We start from the raw sequence: 8017 nt of genomic DNA on the forward strand, positions 1-8017 counted from the left end.
AAATAATTATTACAAAAATAAATTTATCGAAAATAGAAATAATATGCGTGAAACATGGCAATTAATTAATGAACTAATAGGAAAAAAAAAACTACGAATATTGACAATTTCATACTAAATACTTTCAAAAATGATGATTTAAATAGTATTGTTAACAAATTCGCACTTAATTTTAATGAAAACGTTAAAAAAATTGTGCACGTCTGTAATATTAAAACATTGAATAATATATATAATAATGTGCAAAACTCCATATACGTTGAACCCACAAATGAGGAAGAAATATATTATATTTTAAAATCATTAAACGCAAGGAAAAGCGCGGGTATTGACGGCATAAGAGCAAAAGATCTTAAATCTAACGCTAGTTACTTAACACCGATAATAACAAAATTTATAAACACTAGTTTGGAACAAGCAATTATACCAAATTTACTTAAGACATCGATAGTGAGACCCATATACAAAAGCGGAAACCAAGCAAACTTCAACAACTATAGGCCAATAGCTATCCTATCAATATTAGAAAAAATTCTTGAAGAAGTTATTGTAAGAAGACTTACGAACTACCTACAAAAATACGAAATTATCAACTTAAACCAATATGGCTTTCAAAAGGGTAAAAGCATTAATAAACTCCTAGGAAATTTTTCTACATACATTAACGGAAACTTAAGTAAAAACATGCACGTACTGGCCTTATTCATAGACTTTAGTAAAGCTTTTGACACACTTTCGCACAACAATATGATTCAAACTTTGGAGAATATAGGTATTAGAGGTCACATTTTAAATTGGTTTATAAACTATCTTGAATGTAGAACGTACTTAGTAAAAATAAACAACAAATTAAGCATAAAAATTGATTCTGATTGCGGCGTGCCCCAAGGATCGAAACTCGGACCAATACTCTACATCATATACGCAAATGAATTGATGAATTGTTTGAAAAAAGGCTCTACATATGCCTATGCAGACGATACTGCAATTGTGGTAGCCAATAAAAACTTATCTAACGCAACAAAAGATATGCAGGAACAACTAAATATAGCTACAAAATGGTGCCATGATAATGGACTTATAATTAACGCGAGCAAAACAAAAATTATGCATATAAAACCTCCACATCTTCAAAATTCAAATATTATATTAAAATACCATAACATACAATGCCTTCATAATAAATCTACAAACAACACAAATGATACTTGCACAACGCTAATAGAAAATGTCGAAATATACAAATACCTTGGAGTATATATAGATAGCAATTTTAAATGGAAAATCCACATAGAAAATTTACAAAAGAAATTACGAAGATCAGCGTATATGCTCTTTCATTTAAGCAACTGCACCACCTACAATGTATTACGCCAAGTTTATTTCTCGCTAGCGGAATTCTATATCCGTCACGGAATAACCGCATGGGGAAATGTGAAATATAGCAGTACCCTTCAAAAAACACAAAACCAAATCTTAAAAATTCTACGGAAAAACCACCAATACAATACAAATTATAGTAACAATATCCAACAAAATAACTACACATCTCAAAATAATAACGTACACTACAATGTATCTAACTACCAACAAACTACCAACACAAATCAAACTAATAACAACCAAAACATAGAACAAAACACAATTCTAAATAGAAACTATACTTTTAACAACAATAAAGCAACCTCAACAAATATTACAAAAGATCTACACGTCCTAAGCGTCAAAAACTTATACTTCTCTACAATTGCGAAAGAATTCTTTAATAACACCACATACTTGAAGCCAATAAACCATGTCCACAATACCAGATGCCGTTCCCAGGGAAGATTCAAGGTAGACCGATTTACAAACGAATACGGAAGAAGCACACTGAATGTCATACTGCCAACAATACTAAATAAAATCCCTACAACTATAATTAATGAAACGAATTCAAAAAGACGAAATAAACTTATAAAAATTCATTTAATTAATTTGCAAACATAATATAAAATTAAATTATTTATAATGAATTTAAAAAAAATAAAAACTGTAATATATTTATGTAAATATCTTCCATATTATGATAAGAAATATTGTACAAATCTAATGTAAGAAATTGAACTCAAACCAAGCCATACCTGCAGACAAGCGAAAGCTTCGCGGGTTTTAATCCTAAGAAACTTATGTAAAATTCTTTAATAAATAAATGAATAAATAAATAAAAAAAAATTGACTAGACTATAGACTAGACTATAGACTAGACTATAGACTAGACTATAGTCTAGTCTAGTCTAAAAATATGCATCCCTAGACTATAGACTAGACTATAGACTAGACTAAAGACTAGACTATAGACTAGACTATAGACTAGAGTATAGACTAGACTATAGACTAGATCATTTTCCATATACGATGTATTTGGAGACCTACTTCTCGGCTTACAATTGTGACACTTCCAAGATGTTTTCCTCTCACTAGACATACTTAGATATGTATTCTCTGAGAGTGGACAGCAAGGCAGAAAGTGGTAGTTCATATTGCTCTTAATCTTATTATTATTTGTTTAGTTTTTAAATAGTGTGTTTGTTTATGTGTTTTGAATTTCTTTATGAAGAAAAGATATATTTTAAAATGCACAAAAATCACTTTATTTAATAGATTTTTATAATTGTTTTTTTACACAGATCTGTTAACAGATTTTTGTTTTATATTTCAATGTTAAATGTTTATTTTATTTTGGCTAATTTATAGAATTTTAAGTAACTTTAATAGAGCTTTAAAAAAACACGTCCGTTTGCATCAAGTACTGAACTAGAACTGGAACTGGAAGTCTAGTCTATAGTCTAGTCTATAGTCTAGTCTATAGTCTAGTCTATAGTCTAGTCTATAGTCTAGTCTATAGTCTAGTCTATAGTCTAGTCTAGTCTAGTCTAGTCTATAGTCTAGTCTATAGTCTAGTCTATAGTCTAGTCTATAGTCTAGTCTATAGTCTAGTCTATAGTCTAGTCTATAGTCTAGTCTATAGTCTAGTCTATAGTCTAGTCTATAGTCTAGTCTATAGTCTAGTCTATAGTCTAGTCTATAGTCTAGTCTATAGTCTAGTCTATAGTCTAGTCTATAGTCTAGTCTAGTCTATAGTTCTAGTCTATAGTCTAGTCTAGTATAGTCTAGTCTATAGTCTAGTCTATAGTCTAGTCTATAGTCTAGTCTATAGTCTAGTCTATAGTCTAGTCTATAGTCTAGTCTATAGTCTAGTCTATAGTCTAGTCTATAGTCTAGTCTATAGTCTAGTCTATAGTCTAGTCTATAGTCTAGTCTATAGTCTAGTCTATAGTCTAGTCTATAGTCTAGTCTATAGTCTAGTCTATAGTCTAGTCTATAGTCTCGTCTAGTAGTCTAGTCTATAGTCTAGTCTATAGTCTAGTCTATAGTCTAGTCTATAGTCTAGTCTATAGTCTAGTCTATAGTCTAGTCTATAGTCTAGTCTATAGTCTAGTCTATAGTCTAGTCTTTGTCTAGTCTATAGTCTATTCTATAGTCTAGTCTATAGTCTAGTCTAGACTAGACAGTCTAGTCTATAGTCTAGTCTATAGTCTAGTCTAGTCTGTAGTCTAGTCTAGTCTATAGTCTAGTCTATAGTCTAGTCTATAGTCTAGTCTATAGTCTAGTCTAGTCTAGTCTAGTCTAGTCTAGTCTAGTCTAGTCTAGTCTAGTCTAGTCTAGCCTAGTCTAGTCTAGTCTAGTCAAGTCTAGTCTAGTCTAGTCTAGTCTAGTCTATAGTCTGGTCTAGTCTAGTCTAGTCTAGTCTAGTCTAGTCTATAGTCTATAGTCTATAGTCTAGTCTATAGTCTATAGTCTAGACTATAGTCTAGACTAGACTATAGCCTAGACTATAGACTAGACTATAGACTAGACTATAGACTAGACTGTAGACTAGACTATAGACTAGACTATAGACTAGACTATAGACTAGACTATAGACTAGACTATAGACTAGACTATAGACTAGACTATAGACTAGACTATAGACTAGACTATAGACTAGACTATAGACTAGACTATAGACTAGACTATAGACTAGACTATAGACTAGACTATAGACTAGACTAGACTAGACTAGACTAGACTAGACTAGACTAGACTAGACTAGACTAGACTAGACTAGACTAGACTAGACTAGACTAGACTATAGACTAGACTAGAGACTAGACTAGACTATAGACTAGACTATAGACTAGACTATAGACTAGACTATAGACTAGACTATAGACTAGACTATAGACTAGACTATAGACTAGACTATAGACTAGACTATAGACTAGACTGTAGACTAGACTATAGACTAGACTATAGACTAGACTATAGACTAGACTATAGACTAGACTATAGACTAGACTATAGACTAGACTATAGACTAGAATAGACTATAGACTAGACTATAGACTAGACTATAGACTAGACTATAGACTAGACTAGACTAGACTATAGACTAGACTATAGACTCGACTAGACTATAGACTAGACTAGAGACTAGACTATAGACTAGACGATAGACTAGATTATAGACTAGACTGTAGACTATACTATAGACTTTACTATAGACTAGACTAAAGACTAGACTATAGAGTAGACTATAGACTAGAATATAGACTAGACTATAGACTAGACTATAGACTAGACTATATACTAGACTATAGACTAGACTATAGACTAGAGTATAGACTAGACTATAGTCTAGACTTTAGACTAGACTAGACTATAGACTAGACTATAGACTAGACTATAGACTAGACTATAGACTAGATTATAGACTAGACTATAGACTAGATTATAGACTACACTATCGACTATACTATAAACTAGACTATAGACTATAGAATAGAATAGACTAGACTATAGACTAGACTAGACTAGACTATAGACTAGACTAGACTATAGACTAGACTAGACTATAGACTAGACTATAGACTAGACTATAGACTAGACTATAGACTAGACTATAGACTAGACTATAGACTAGACTATAGACTAGACTATAGACTAGACTAGACTATAGACTAGACTATAGAGTAGACTATAGACTAGACTATAGACTAGACTAGAATATAGACTAGACTAGGCTAGACTAGACTAGACTATAAACTATTGACTAGTCTAGACTATAGACTAGACTATAGACTAGACTAGACTATAGACTAGACTAGACTATAGACTAGACTAGACTATAGACTAGACTAGACTATAGACTAGACTATAGACTAGACTAGACTATAGACTAGACTATAGACTAGACTAGACTATAAACTAGACTAGACTATAGACTAGACTAGACTATAGACTAGACTAGACTAGACTAGACTAGACTAGACTATATACTATATACTAGACTAGACTATAAACTAGACTATAGACTAGACTAGACTAGACTATAGACTAGACTATAGACTAGACTATAGACTAGACTATAGACTAGACTATAGACTAGACTATAGACTAGACTATAGACTAGACTATAGACTAGACTATAGACTAGACTATAGACTAGACTATAGACTAGACTATAGACTAGACTATAGACTAGACTATAGACTAGACTATAGACTAGACTATAGACTAGACTATAGACTAGACTATAGACGTGACTATAGAGCTAGACTATTAGCGTAGAACTAAGACTAGACTATAGAGCTTAGACTATAGACTAGACTATCGACTAGGACTACTAGACTAGACTATAGACTGAGACTATAGACTTAGACTATAGATAGACTATAGACTCGACTATAGACTTAGACTATAGACTAGACTATAGACTAGACTATAGGACTAGGACTATAGGACTAGACTATAGGACTAGACATAGACTAGACTATAGACTAGACTATAGACTAGACTATAGACTAGACTATAGACTAGACTATGACTAGACTATAGACTAGACTATAGAATGACTATAGACCTAGACTATAGGACTAGACTAATAGGACTAGGACTATAGACTAGACTAGACTATTAGACTAGACTATAGACTAGCCTTATAGACTAGACTATAGACTTAGACTATAGACTAGACTATAGACTAGACTATAGACTAGGACTTATAGACTAGACTATAGACTAGACTATCGACTAGGACTTATAGACTAGACTATAGACTAGACTAGACTAGACTATAGACTAGACTATAGACTAGACTATAGACTAGACTAGACTAGACTAGACTAGACTATAGACTAGACTATAGACTAGACTATAGACTAGACTATAGACTAGACTATAGACTAGACTATAGACTAGACTAGCTAGAACTAGACTATAGACTAGACTATAGACTGGACTATAGACTAGACTATAGACTAGACTATAGACGAGACTATAGACTAGACTATAGACTAGACTATAGACTAGACTATAGACTAGACTATAGACTAGACTATAGACTAGACTATAGACTAGACTATAGACTAGACTATAGACTAGACTATAGACTAGACTATAGACTAGAGGAATCCAATTTTTGGTGTGGACATTTGTTTTGATGCAATACATTAGAATCAACAATAAAATCGATTGTGAATTGTTGGTTAGTTATGGCCGTTTGCGTTCAGGTGACGATATGTCACATTTTAATAAGGTGACCATATTTTGCAAATTTCATTATATTGTCCATTTTGATCTTGTTATACCCTTCACCTTCGTGAGAAGGGTAGATGTAAGTTTGTCATTCCGTTTGTAATTTCTATAATATAATTTTCCGACCCTATAAAGTGTATATATTCTGGATCCTTATAGATAGCGGAGTCGATTTAGCCATGTCCGTCTGTCTGCGTGTATGAAGTCGAAGTGCTGTACGTGAGTACCTGGCGTGGAGCCCTATCTCACGGTGGTACTTTTTCAACCACTGAGTGAGTATCAAGTAAACAACTCACCACTGCCCCTTTGTGTTTGTTACACGAAGGTCGCAATTTTTGTACACGGATATGCCGGTCTATGCACAAGCACTTTGCTCAAGTACTCGAGCTATCTAGTCTCTTGTCAAAGTAGTCACGTTGGGGAAAGACAGGTGTCATGAGCAAGCTCAATGTACCCCGACATATTGTCGCCCAACCACACTACTATGGCTCTGTTGATTCGGCAACAGCACTTAGGGGACGAATTGGTAGTCCGAAAAACACAGATCATATTACTTGACAAGACTTTATTTCAGTGGCCACAGAGACCCACTGTGATAAGTTGAGCTTGCACTCAACCATGTTGGAAAATCGCTTTTAAAATAAAGAAAGGGCAGTGACGACTTTGCACTCCATTGGCTTGCTAGACCGTATTCTAACTCTCATTCATCGTTCATCTTACATCGTTTCCCCATTATCACTCATCCGTCAAATCCATCAATCACTATACTCTCTTTATAGAATCAAAGAAGACATCAGAAACATCGTTCATCTTCGTTTACCAATTTTTCGCATTATCAGTTTAATTCCAACATTTTACTAATCCACAGTCATGCTCTGTAATTTGTACCGCTCCTTGCATCTAGGAACGATAACAGAAATGTATCTTGAAAACTTATATTTCACCGTGTATCAGTCTTTTAACCAAGCACCCCCTTCCTGCGATTAAGGTTTCAACCACAGCCACTACGTGGATCCCGAAGGAACCTCAACCAACTGACCAGCCAGGACAAGTCCTGTGGGCAACTGGCCACCCGTAGTACCACATTATGTGGTGCACTGGTTAGACTTCTTTCCAATTTATGCAAGGACTAGGCCAGGCAGTAAATTGTCAACAGCAATTTATAGTCCCGGAAGACTACAGGTATTGGTAGCACCTATCTATCCCCGGATTGCAATACACCAAGATGCGGTCTGACATCAAGGAAACATGCCCGGGGGGCAAAAGATAAATTGACCAGGAATCGAACCTGCAATGCTCAGTTTGTTAATTCTCCCATACATCCACTGCACCACTTCATTATGTGTCTGCGTGTATGTTGAAATCAGTTTTCAGAAGACCCTAGATATCTGTGAGATCC

Source organism: Lucilia sericata, unplaced genomic scaffold (assembly GCF_015586225.1).
Source record: "Lucilia sericata isolate MDLA Ls3-8-SP2 unplaced genomic scaffold, ASM1558622v1 Contig000281F_arrow, whole genome shotgun sequence".
Taxonomy (NCBI): Eukaryota; Metazoa; Arthropoda; class Insecta; order Diptera; family Calliphoridae; genus Lucilia; species Lucilia sericata.